Genomic DNA, 14768 nt, shown 5'->3' on the forward strand with positions numbered 1-14768 from the left:
GTTCTCTGAATCTGTTTTAATTATTTGTTTTTTTCTGACTGACTCTGATCTTTTATTATCCCAGTGTCTTTTTTTGTAAGTTCTCTTCACTGCCATAGACCACTTGTTTGCTTGATGCACTCTCTCAACACTTGTATCTTCACTTTTGACTACTGCGGAGTCTTCTTCACTCACCGGCGCACTTGCACCTGGATCAACATCTCAACTCTTTTTATAATGCCTCTTGCCCTTGGGGGTTCCTTTACCGAGACAAACATTTTCAGCTGAGCTTAAAATGAGCTTTTTCTTTTTGCTACTAATGGTGCTTTGAAACAGTTCTTCACTTAGATTCTCAAATTGAAACTGATTGATGGTACTTTCACCAGGATCTTCAACCTTTACTAGCATCAAATTAATCAATTTCAGGATTCACTTCTCCTCCCTTTGGATCCACTCTGCAAACTTGAGCTTGACTTTGTAAATCAGTCACCACTTTTTCATTCATTCTCTTCATTCTTCTCATATGAGCTGCATGGATCCATTGTGGGGTTCCAGCACAATTTAGAGCAGTGTTAGTTACAAGCACAACTTGATTTGGTCCTTTCCAATGGGGCTTAAGGTAGTTTTTGTGGACATGCTTCTTCACCAGAATCCCGTCTGCTGGTTTTAGTGGATGGCAGTGGGTTTATTTTGCCAATGCTTTTGCCAGATTCACCTGATTAGAGACAGGTGGATCCCTGACATAATATCGACGACCAAAATATAGAATAGCAAAAATATCGGCGAAAAAATATCGACTACCATAATATCGAATCCTAATACATATTTAATAAAGTACAAAAATATCCACTACAGAATATCGTAAATAACAAATATCGAAAGACACAATATCGAAAGAAAAAATAGAGAAACAAAAAATATAGTCTGCTAGTAAAATAAAGAGTACACAACAAAAATATCGAAAGCAAAAATATAGATAACACCAACATCGAATATTGACGAACATCGACTATGTAAAAAGGCCAAATAAAATATAACTACAACAAAACAATATATATTTATAATATAATACACTCCGCAAGAAATATATAACAAAATATTAATGTAATAATACACATATACAAAAAATGAAACTGTCACATAGAAAATCATACAAACCTTTAAAAAAATCTAATAATAAATAGAATACTTTCATAATATAATTTAAAAAAATATAACATATATTTAAAGTAGAAAAACGAACAATGTTTGCACAATAATTAATAACTAACTAGCATTTCCACTAGATAAAAAAACAGCCAATTAAATTAAAAAATTCAAACCAACCAATGAAATGCTCCCATTTTTTAATAAACCAATCAAATAAAACAACTAATCAAGTACACATTATAAAAGGAAACATTTTCAACAGTTATTTCCTACTTCTAACTCTAACGAAAGAAGAAGGTGCCCAACTGTTTCCTGAAAGAACTACTCTTCAAGACAACAATATTACAGAAATACCCCAAGTTAAACTATTCTTAAATTAAAACAAAAGTAGTAGCCTAAAAGTAAAACTATTTTTTTTCAATCACTTTAAGTAACCTTTGTTTTATACCATTTATATCTCCTCTACAGACATCTCCTAAACACAGCACTAAACCTTTGTCAGCTTCTTTACAGAATTCTTTTTAATGTAAGTATATTTAAAAATTGTAAAACACACCAACTGCATTATTTACACGCAAAGTTCTAATACACATTTTATTTGTTTTCTATCTTCTTAACAGAAAATGTAAACACATCCAAAACTTACTCTTTCAAAGTAAAGAACTCTACAAATTGCCAAAGTGAATACATATTTTCAATTATTTAAAAAGCCTAAAATGCTAACTCCAAAAGAGTTTCCCCTCTAAAAACAAATAAAAGAATACAATAACTAAACATTTTTTCTCCCACCAACAGAAAAAACATCATCAAAAGACAAGTAAAAGCTTGAAAAAATATACTAAACATTTCAAATTGCACCAAAGAATCATTGTAAGTATAATAATTAAAACATGAATGCATTTACAACATGTATAAAAGTATTTAGACTTAAAATGTATTTCTTCCTAATCTTTCCTAGCCCCAAAAATACAAACATGACTGAAGGTGCATAGTTTATGTCTCGGAAAAATAAGCTATTACTATGTTATATGGGGTATGTGTATACTCAAGAAAAACAAACAGTACTCTAGGGGGCTCATTAGGATGTCGGGCGGATCGCCACCACCATGCGGGCGGTGGCAATCCGCTTGACATCTTTGTCCGCCCGCCACCCATTTCCTCCCTGCCATTTTACTATGGCAGGGGTGACCGCGGTGGACGGAAACACAGTCCGCCGCTTTTCCGCCCGGTCGCCTTGCGGCCGGGGCGGAAAAGGGTGTATAAGGTGGCGGTGTCTATCAGACACCGCCAACCATATTAGCATGGGATTTCGGAGATGCCTTTCCGTGGCGGAGGCGGTCTTCACTTTGGGGGGCCCCTGTGGCGAGGTGGGGGGGTGCACATGGGAGGTACCTGTGGTACCCCCCTGCATTTGCATACTCAATAAGGCAGGCACTGCGCGGTGCCTGCCGCTTTGTGTATGCAAATGCAAGCCATGCATTTATAGCATTGTGGTGAGTGCAGGTGTAAACACCGCCCGCCACATGTTATAAATGCATAATGCGCCCGCCACTGTGGCGGACGCATCATATTATGCAAGGCGGGACAGCCACTCAGCTCGGTTTTCCGCGAGGAATGCGGGCGGGCAAAGTCCGCCCGCCATCCTAATGGGGGCCAAAGTGATTTGGAAGTGTAGTAAAAACTACTCAAATAAATGTTATGGTAGAGGTATGACTGAAGAAGCCAGAGTACTATCTACAAAAGAACATAATCACCCCCCAATATCACAGAGATAGAGGTCAGAGATGCCCTTGAAAGCATTAAAGTAGCAAGTACCAGTACTGAAAAACCTACAACTCAAATACTAATACTAATACTAATACTACGGTGCATACCCCCATGATCGCAGGGGTACGGTGCATATGTGTATGTGTGGTTCTCCGTACAAATTGCTCATTCGCCGCTTTCCGTACGAATCGCGTTCTCGTTCCCCGGATCGGATCGTACTTGGTGGGTCGTATGGCATGTTTACGAATCTTACGGTTCACTGTGCGGCTCTATGTCGTACGGATTTATTCTTGTTTTTCATACGGTTCACAGACATTGGTACGTATTCTTTTCCTACAGATCGTACTACGCGATTCGTACGGTTTTGTACGATTCGTAGGAAACGGCTACTAATTCGAATCGTTGGACGGATTTGTTTCCCGAATCGGAATTGACCCCTTTTAGTTAAAAAAAAAACGCATGTTCTTCTCCAGCATAAATTCGAAACCCATAAAAACCCGAAAAATAGTTAAAAAAGTTAAGAATCGCTCCAGGATATCCTGAGAAAAAAAAGTGTGGTAACTTTATTCATTACAGTAACATACACACACTTTTAGTTAAAAAAAAAACGCATGTTCTTCTCCATCATTAATTCAAAACCCTTAAAAACCCGAAAAATAGTTTAGGAAGTTAAGAATCGCTCCAGGAAACCACGAAAAAAGAAAAGAAAGTGTAAAAAGATTAGTTTAGTAAACTACTACACTCTTCTCTTTAAAAAAAAACGCATCCTTCTCCGGAACGTTACCGCGAAAAATAGGAACCTGTACATAATATCGAAAACAAACCCACCCACACAAAACCCCCCAAACATTTCACAAAATTAAATAAGATGAATGTACAACATAAAAATAAACATATCTTTAATAAGACAATAAAGTAAATACGCTAGGCCTAAAAAACTCAGTCACAACACCTCCGTAAAAAATCACGAACACCTAAAATATACAAACACCACGACCAAATAACTAAACTAATACTACCAACCTCCTAACTAGACTCAAACATTAGTATTCTCTAACATATAATACTTAAAGTTCACCTTACCCCATCCAACCGCGAGCTTCTTCAGTCCTGAATGAAGCAAAATAACATTAAGCGGTTAGAAAAGAGTCCCAGTTAAATGAAAATAGTAACTTAAATATATGAAATACAATGTTATAAATGAAAATAAAACATGATACTGGACTCTAAAGGGCCCATTAGGATGTCGGGTGGATCGCCACCGCCATGCAGCGGGTGGCGATTCGCCCGACATCCTAACATGCCCGCCACCCCCCCACCACTCATTTCCCCCCGCCATATTACTATGGCGGGGGGACCGCGGCGGACGGAAAGATCGTCCGCCACTTTTTCGCGGGGCGGAAAAGGCTTGTATATGGTGGCTGTGTCTATCAGACACCACCAGCCATATTAGGATGGGCATTTGTGAATGCCTTTCCGTTGCAGCAATACCGCCACGGAAACACAGCACTAAACCTTTGTCAGCTTCTTTACAGAATTCTTTTTAATGTAAGTATATTTAAAAATTGTAAAACACACCAACTGCTTTATTTAAACGCAAAGTTCTAATACACATTTTATTTGTTTTCTATCTTCTTAACAGAAAATGTAAACACATCCAAAACTTACTCTTTCAAAGTAAAGAACTCCACAAATTGCCAAAGTGAATACATATTTTCAATTATTTAAAAAGCCTAAAATGCTAACTCCAAAAGAGTTTCCCCTCTAAAAACAAATAAAAGAATACAATAACTAAATATTTTTTCTCCCACCAACAGAAAAAACATCATCAACAGACAAGTAAAAGCTTGAAAAAATATACTGAACATTTCAAATTGCACCAAAGAATCATTGTAAGTATAATAATTAAAACATGAATGCATTTACAACATGTATAAAAGTATTTAGACTTAAAATGTATTTCTTTCTAATCTTTCCTAGGCTCAAAAATACAAACATGACTGAAGGTGCATAGTTTATGTCTCGGAAAAATAAGCTATTACTATGCTATATGGGGTATGTGTATACTCAAGAAAAACAAACAGGACTCTAGGGGGCTCATTAGGATGTCGGGCGGATCGCCACCACCATGCGGGCGGTGGCAATCCGCTCGACATCTTTGTCCGCCCGCCACCCATTTCCTCCCTGCCATTTTACTATGGCAGGGGTGACCGCGGTGGACGGAAACACAGTCCGCCGCTTTTCCGCCCGGTCGCCTTGCGGCCGGGGCGGAAAAGGGTGTATAAGGTGGCGGTGTCTATCAGACACCGCCAACCATATTAGCATGGGATTTGGGAGATGCCTTTCCGTGGCGGAGGCGGTCTTCACTTTGGGGGGCCCCTGTGGCGAGGTGGGGGGGTGCACATGGGGGGTACCTGTGGTACCCCCCTGCATTTGCATACTCAATGAGGCAGGCACTGCGCGGTGCCTGCCGCTTTGTGTATGCAAATGCAAGCCATGCATTTATAGCATTGCGGTGAGTGCAGGTGTAAACACCGCCCGCCACAATGTTATAAATGCATAATGCGCCCGCCACTGTGGCGGGCGCATCATATTATGCAAGGCGGGACAGCCACTCAGCTCGGTTTTCCGCGAGGAATGCGGGCGGGCAAAGTCCGCCCGCCATCCTAATGGGGGCCAAAGTGATTTGGAAGTGTAGTAAAAACTACTCAAATAAATGTTATGGTAGAGGTATGACTGAAGAAGCCAGAGTACTATCTACAAAAGAACATAATCACCCCCAATATCACAGAGATAGAGGTCAGAGATGCCCTTGAAAGCATTAAAGCAGCAAGTACCAGTACTGAAAAACCTACAACTCAAATACTAATACTAATACTAATACTACGGTGCATACCCCCATGATCGCAGGGGTACGGTGCATATGTGTATGTGTGGTTCTCCGTACAAATTGCTCATTCGTCGCTTTCCGTACGAATCGCGTTCTCGTTCCCCGGATCGGATCGTACTTGGTGGGTCGTATGGCATGTTTACGAATCTTACGGTTCACTGTGCAGCTCTATGTCGTACGGATTTATTCTTGTTTTTCATACGGTTCATACGGTTCACGCCCTTCATCCTAATGAGCCCCTTAATATTATAAAATTATTTCTGTGACTTTAAAAATTACTGTATGATTATTTACCCTTTGGAAATTTATAATAATTAATAACAATATAGTATTAATTATTCTGAATAAATTTTTTCTGTATATAAATGCCTAAAAAATACATATCAAGCATTATACCCGACTGTATAAATGATTTACAATTTTGTGTGTATCTTTAAAAATGACTGTATATTTAATTTAGCTTTTTAAATTAATAATAATAATTAATAACACATATTAATAATTATTATTAATAATCTTTGTATGTATATAAATGTTAAAAAATATATATCAAGCATTATACTTGACTGTATATATGATTAAGATTGTTCTGTTACTTTAAAAATGACTTTATAATTAATTTACCTTTGTAAATTAATAATAATAATTAATAACACATATTAATTATTATTATTAATGATCTTTTTTATGTATATAAATATTTAAAAAATATATATCCAGCATGTAAAAATAGTACAAATATACTTACCTGTTTTCTATTTTCTGTTAATACAATTCAAAACAACTTATAATTAATAAAATTAATATATATTATATATTAATATTATTAATTCAATATGTAATCAAAAACCATTTCACATTTTTTCTAAGGGTGTTAATGATTGTCAATAAAAATTAAAATGTTAAAACATATTTCAAATGCAAAATACACTGTATATATTTTTGAAAAAAACAACAATGTTATAACAAAATATGCTATTTGAATTCTGAAACATTTATAAATGTAAATAAATGTAATGTAATAAATATGGTTTACCTAAAAGTTTAGGTCAACAATGTAGGGTGCTGGACTGTTCCTTAGAGAAGGGGGTGTGTGTATCTGGCGTGACCGGAGGTGAAGATGTAACACCTTTGGGCATCCATTTTGTTGGATGTATTTGCCTCACACCCTTGCAGGTGTCCTGCTTCATCATCGGCGTTGCTCCTCGTCGGGGAGGCGGTGCAATCCCCGACGGGCTCACCTCTAAGAGGGGCAATTTCTCCGTATCCGGCGAAATTGTAGTGATTTACCTGACTACAAGAAAGAATCAGCAATCCTATCCAGGAACTTACTGGACAGAGGATACCCCGTGAGGGATGTCTCTAAAGCACAAAAACGAGCTAGAAATAACCACCGAGAGGCTCTCCTCGAACAACGGGAGTTGGAACCGGTTGAGAACCAACCCATAACCTGTGTCACAACATTCACCCCTGTGTCAACTAAAATCAAAAGTGTGATCAAACGCCACTGGGCTATTCTGAACACAGGCAACCTAACTTTTGAACAACCAAGGTTTGCGTTCAAAAGATCCCAGAATGTGAAAGACATCCTGATCAACACGAGACCCAAAGTAACCAAGAAGGTGGTTCAGCAGACACTCTGGCATTTACCTCCCGTGAAGGGTCATTATCCATGTGGCTCCTGTGTGGCATGTGCTTACACTGCCGTGCATAAGACAATACAACTCACTGACACCTTCAACTGGGAGCTCAGGGGACACACTAATTGTAATACCTCACACTGTACTACATGCTTACCTGCCCATGCGGATTGCAGTACATTGGCATGACGACACGTCCGATCAAAACCCGCATTACTGAACACCGCAGTAACTTTCGCTGTAGAAAGACAAACACCAAGATGTGCAAACATTATGTAGAGTCTAATCACACTGCAGACTCGCTCAAATGGCTTGTACTAGAATCTAGCCCCAATTGCCCAAAACAAGCCTTGTTTCACAAAGAACAAAGGTGGGTCCACCGATTATCATCAGACAGTCGGGGCCTGAACGAGGACATTCCGTGGCAATCATTATAAAATTGTAGTACTAGACTTCCTCATATACATGTATTTATACTGAACTAAATACAAGTAGCTGAGACCTGCATATTGCGCATGAATCCATTCTCGGTCCGCTCACTCACCTTTTACATTTATAGTCGCGACCACTATAATGCATTAATTAAACATGCCATTTCCACCAGGGGTTAACTACGGTGCTTAATATACCATACGTTAATTCACCCCTTAAGGCAAAAACGAGTAGGTTACACACACTTCGCCTCCCTCCTCTTTTAACCAAACACTCACTACCTAGCTTGGCCTGATCCCTGGTTAAGCAAGTCTCCAAACCCCAGTCTGCAATGGCCACCACAGTAACCAGGAAAACCACCAACCTTACATGGGGGGCGGGACTAGGCACCGAGTCCTGACGTTTCCACCTAGAAATGGCGACCGCCACTGAGCTCCAGCATCTATCCGAGCTCGGCGGCGATGGGTAGGTGAAGAAGTAAGGACACGGGAGTAGAGAGGTAAGGAGAATTCCCGAGGGGCGCATTGGGATTCTTGAAGAGAATTATTTCCCTTTAGGCAGTATCGGAGGATCCGAACCCGATCCTGCAGAGGGCTTTGGTAATCCTGACCAAAGCCACAATCTGACCTTATACACGTCTCCTTACCCCAGCCACACCTTATGGGTTCCACCCTGATGTACCAACCCGCCGAGCCTTGTTGTGGCATTTAATCCCTGACCATTAGGTGAGTCGGTATTCCGTCCTTAGCGGCACAATGCACAGTTAGTGGTAAGAATTACACCACACACTGAACCTTTTTATCAAACGAGAAGGAGAGTGTTTCTCCTGAAGGACTGCTGTAGTTGTTTGTATACTCTTGTTTTTAAACCCTCCTTTCACTTACAAAGTGTTGGTGTGATGGTAACACTTCACGTTGTCACAAAACGGTCATGTTAACTTGGAGCTAGTAGAAACTCACTATCACTAGCATGACACTGTGTGTAAGTTTGGTCCCGGACCATGTATAAATTCTGGCGATTACTATATGCTATTAACCCTGTACTCTTATTCCCTATTCAGGCATAGGAAAAAGCTACAGAGGTAACAAATATCCGCATTTTTGGTACTAGGCACATGACACTTGTGAGAAGGTGGCCTGATATGCAGTGCTCACTATTCTAGTGAACACTATGTATCAGTCCAGCAACCCTTATTGATGATTGGTTGTAAGTCAACCTTATAGACCAGCTATCCTAGTAGCGTGGATACAAGCAGTCTAAGGCTAAAGACTCGAGAGGGCGTGTTAAGCCAGCTGTTATACCACACATATACCCCTTGAACACCAAGTGAAAGAACACCACACAAGTGTTATGAAAATAAACAGTGTATTTATTAAGATCACAACAGCCCTGTACTCTTTATGAGGACAGGGTACTAAGCACAAAACAAAACTCTTACGAAAATACTTAAGTTAGCACAGTATATACAAATGCCCGAGGGGCACGGAAAACCAAATACTCTGAAAGTGGAATGCGAAATTACTAGCAGGTAAGTACAGTACTAATAGGCTTTGGAATCGCTAGGACTTGACTATAGAATCGTTAGATTACTTCTAGGAGACCCAGGGGACTCGGGTGCAGAGTGTGCACTCTCACGCGTGATGCGGGACAAAGTCTATGGTAGCTAGATTTCACAAAGTTAGTGTTCTCGGGCGAACCCGACCTGGTAGGAGGAAAACGAAAGTGGATTCTGACCCTTGGATAGTGAGGCTATGCTGGGGCACCGAAATGCCGAAGTTACCTAGCCCAGGGGCTGCAGCTGCATAGGTCTCAAAAGACGTCGGGAATCCTCGTAGACGGACCAGGAGCCTGGAAGAAAGATGCTGGCAGGCGACCAGGGAAGAGAGTTCGAAGTGATCCAAGCCTGGATCTTGAAGATAGATGACACCTGAAAGCAGAGGGGACCAAGTTCGTGACTACTAGCCAGTAGTCAGGTGGCACCAGGAGGGCACCGGATGGTAGTCACCTCGACTAGGTGAGTGGGTGACGCTGTGCTCTGCAGATCTCACGGACCAGGAGGCGTTGTCGGCGACCAGGATGGAGGAGCGAGCTATCCCACGATGGATGAAGCTGTCAGCGTCGCTGGACCCAGGATTGGGCAACAAAGCCTTGGCAAATTCAAGCCCACGCGGTGGACTCAAAATGGCGTCTGGAGTGGACCAGGAGGGTCCGGGGTGCTCCTCTCTTGGAAGGGAGCAAGGGCCAGTCTGTAGCAACCAGACCAGCAGCAGTGATGTCGTCGGGCGTCGTTCAGAAGGCCACAAGCCAGCGGACTAGTAGCCAAACAACGCGGTGAGCAGCAAAAAGCAGAAGGGCCCCACGCAGATCGTGGAGATGCTGGGAGGCTGGACTTCGGTGCTGGAGCTGCTCAGAGTCAGGGCTTCTCGGACCCCAAAGCACTCACCAGAGGGACACTCGGCGGGCTTGTTGTGAAGAAGTCGTGCAGTCTTGGCGATCGTCGGTCCCTCGAGGTCTCGTCGCACTCACGGTTCTCAGCTTGGCTCTAGAGGTGAGTAGAGGTCAGAGGTGCCAGGGAAGCCGGGTCTCGTCGAGCTGTGTCGTCGGATTCCTGAGGAAGGACTTGCAGCAGACCGCAGTGTTCTTAAGATGGTGCCTGCGGATGCAGGGTGACTACTCCTTAGTCACAAGGGAGAATCTTGAAGAAGAAATCTTGACGTCCTTTAGCAGAAAGTCGTGTCTTGATTCCAAAGATGATCTAATTTGAACAGGGGGCCCGCTCCTTTCTTTATACTAAGAAAAGGGGCTGACCCGGTGACTAGGTCCTGCCTATGGGTGGGATTAGGAGGGGGGTGGTTACACTCCTCTCCCATGCCGGACTTTCCCCAGGCCAGGGGCTAGTGTGCCCCTGGAACTGGTTCTGACCGGCCTATGCGTAGTGAGCACCGGGGTGCCACTCAGCAGTCACTTTCCTGTAAAGCCCTGCCTACCCAGGATAACAAAACCCTGTCTGGGATGGTGCTAGCACCGCCCCGGACAGGAAACCCTTTGTCCAGGCTCCCCTCGCTGGAAGGACTCCCAGCTGCAGGGGGTCAGACTCGTGTCTGTGGTGGCAGCATCCATTTTGTGGAGCTGAGGCTTCGTTTAACTTTAACCGGGGTTCACAGTTACATACATGTCGTGTCCCTCTAGGAGGGTGGAATGCTAACCCCGTCGCCAGAATTGGCGAGGGGTTAGTATTCCAATTCGTATGACACCTTACTCGACATGTTTTGATAAAGCAATACCAAAGATAGCATTTAACCGCGAGGATTATAATGCACTTAAGAGTATATGGTATGCGTTATCATGGAACAGCTATTAGGACTTGGTTCCGCAAGCTGCAGACAGGCTCAGCTCATGCCAGAGCACCATCTCACACGATTCCAAGCACTCTGCCTTCAGGATTGTCAAGGCCTGCCATAGGAATGACTGATAGGAATCTGTGTGTCCATTTTTAGGGTTAGACATAGGTATACTATATCTACAGCAAAGGGTGATTACACGACTTTGCCCCAGCTGTCATGCAGCCAGTTGTGTCAAATTTAGGAGGCCAGCCAGGGGTGGCATAATACATGCTTCAGCCCCTGGTAGGCCCTGGGTACATCTATGCCCTGAGTTACAGGGTCTGATAAGGTGGCCCAGTACCAATTGGTAAATGCACCTAGGGTACATGTCGTAATTTAGAGAGAGAACAGCCAGGCTGTGGGTCTGATTGGCAGGCCCACAGCCAGAGAAAGTCGTAAACCAGTGAAACAAAAGCAAAAAATCTGGGTGATCATAGGATTGCAGACCCTACTCTCCTACAACACTAGCATGTTGTTGAATGTTTGTAGACCTTGTCTTTATCCATCATAGCTCCTGATGAATCGCGGGTAATTTGCCCAGGCGAGAAACATGTTGACCAATTCCTTTCCAAATCTAATCTAGGGCCACTATACCTAACCTGTTGGCACCTAGAGAGTTAGATTCACGCTTTTAATTGCAGCAGGGGACCCCCAGAATAAAGGAGTTTCCGGCACCCTCTACTACATTTTAAACACCACCGAGGCTACATACTGCATTTCCCATGCACACCCGCACTTCACCATAAGGCAGTTGGATTAAAAGATCTCCGCCAAAGAGCCCCTCTTAGAGGTGAGCCCGTTGGGGATTGCACCGCCTCCCCGACGAGGAGCAACGCCGATGATGAAGCATGACACCTGCAAGGGTGTGTGAGGCAAATACATCCAACAAAATGGATGCCCAAAGGTGTTACATCTGGATGTATGTCGTTACAACGCATACTTTTACTCCGCATACCATTACAACGCGGTATTTACAACGCATACCGTTACAACGCATAGCGCTTTGGGGTGCTGGATAGTGGTAAGTATAATTTACTATTCTAACTCCAGTCCCCGTGGACCCTAGGGAAGGTGTTGGATAGTAAATTAAACTTACCTCTTATCCTAGAGCGCCCCCCAGTGCAATGCGTTGTAACATTATGCGTTGTAATGCCTGCGTTGTAGTGGTAGTGCGGAGTAAAAATTGCGTTGTAACAGGTGTATACAGTTACATCTTCACCCCCGGTCATGCCAGATACACACACCCCCTTCTCTAAGGAACAGTCCAGCACCCTACATTGTTGACCTATACTTGTTGAGGGCACTAGCTGATACTGGACCTTCCACTTCCCTTAGTGGTAAATGGTGCCCGACTGATCGATTGATCACCCTCCCTCCTTTTGTTAATTACCTAAAAGTTTAACATGAACAAAAAATTGTTCTCATATTTTCTGTATTTTGACTAATGTAAAATGATTCCTGTAAATTAAAATTTTAAAACTATTCATCTGTACTTATTTCTCAAACAATACATTTTGTTTAAAAAAAAACAATGTTATTTTTATTATTATAGTTATATATTGATATATAATATTTCACTTACATATATTTAATCAGCATTTATGATTTTACAACATTAATTTTTAAACATTACTTTTCTCACTAAAATACAATAAATATATAACTTACGATTCCCACTCCAGTTAGGTGAAAGTCAGTGAAGGGACTGGGCTCGGACACAATATAATTTACTATTCCCACTCCATTTAAGTGTAAGTCAGGGAAGGTGCTGGACACTGACCCAATATAATTTACTATTCCCACTCCAGTCAGGTGAAAGTCAGGGAAGGTGCTGGACACTGACCCAATATAATTTACTATTCCCACTCCAGTCACGTGAAAGTCAGGGAAGGTGCTGGACACTGACCCAATGTAATTTACTATTCCTTTATATAGAACCACTCTATTAAGATTCCATGGCCCCCATTAGCATGGCGGGTGGACTTTGCCCACCCCCCCATCCTCGCGGAAAACGGGATCGCCCGCGAGCTGAGCGGCGGTCCCGCTTTGCGTATTATTTACATGTGCCCGCCACAGTGGCTGGCGCATCATGCATTTATAACATTGCGGCGGGCAGTGTTTACACCTGCAGCCGCCGCAATGCTATAAATGCCTGGCATGCATTTGCATACACAAAGCGGCAGCCACCCCACGTTGCCTGCCGCATTGTGTATGCAAATGCAGGGGGGTACCACAGGCACCCCCATGTGCACCCCCCACCTCGCCTTCGCCATGGGGGCCCACAGGGACCCCCCAAAGTGAACACTGCTTGCCTTTCCGCTGCCACAGAAAGGCATCTCCCAAAGCCCATGCTAATATGGTTGGCGGTGTCTGATAGACACCGCCACCATATGCACCATTTTCCGCCACGGCCGCAAGGCGACCAGGCGGAAAAGAGGCAGACGGTGTTTCCGTCCACCGCAGTCCCCCTGCCATAGTAATATTGCGGGGGGAAACGGGTGGCGGGCGGACAAGGATGTCGGGCGGATCGCCACCGCCCGCATGGCGGTGGTGATCCGCCCGACATCCTAATGGGCCCCCATGTCTGGGAATCCTCTGTCTTCACTGCATTAGTAAATAGTTTAGACACTATTATTGGCTTAGAATCAAAAGGAGTTTTACCTGTTGTAGAGTGTGGGGTAAATCTGTATGCCTTAACTCTTTTGTTAAGTTCTTCCATCCAGTTCAGGCCATTATCCTTTGCCAAATATATGGTTTCTTACAGAACTCTAACGAAAACTTCTACCATCCCATTGGTTTTGGGATGGTATAAGGCACACTTTTCATGTCTTATTCCACAGTCACTCAATAATTTCTCCATCTCATGAGACACTAATTGTATCCCATTGTCAGTTAGTAACACTTGTGGTAAACCTGACCTCCCAAACACATCTCTCAAAAATGTTATTACATATTTTGTCTCAATGCCCCATGTGATACATACTTCAGGCCATCTGAAAAACATGTCCATTGCCTCAAATGTATATGTTTCACATCCATCACTATAAATAGGACCTAGTAAGTCCAAAACAATCTCCTGCCAAGGAACCTTAGGACGTTCCCTGATGATCATGGGTTGTGCTCTAGGTTTTCCTAACTTTTCACTGAGAGCACACCGCATACAATTTCTTTTTTTTGTCAACAGATTTTTATGACATAATAAACCATGTAATACAACACTCAGTACATCTTAATGCTTGGGAAGCTCCAGCAGTCTTGTTACTGGATATATTCATCATATACACAAGGTAGTGTCCTGTGTCCGCTAGCTGTTCAGTTGTGTACCATGTGCCTGGCATGGGGTGTCAAGGCAGAATTGGATTGGCACACCGTGTCTTTATAGCAGATGGTGTCTTAGGATTTCTTCGGGACAATGCACTTACCCCTACAGCACTCTATGCCCTTCTTGAGATTTTTGGTAACATGAAAGGGCTCAGGGGGAATTGGGGTAAGTCCTGTATTTCACCACTGATCTGGGTTGTGCCTGAA

The sequence above is a fragment of the Lissotriton vulgaris genome, chromosome 5 (genome assembly GCF_964263255.1).
Source record: "Lissotriton vulgaris chromosome 5, aLisVul1.2, whole genome shotgun sequence".
Classification (NCBI taxonomy): Eukaryota; Metazoa; Chordata; class Amphibia; order Caudata; family Salamandridae; genus Lissotriton; species Lissotriton vulgaris.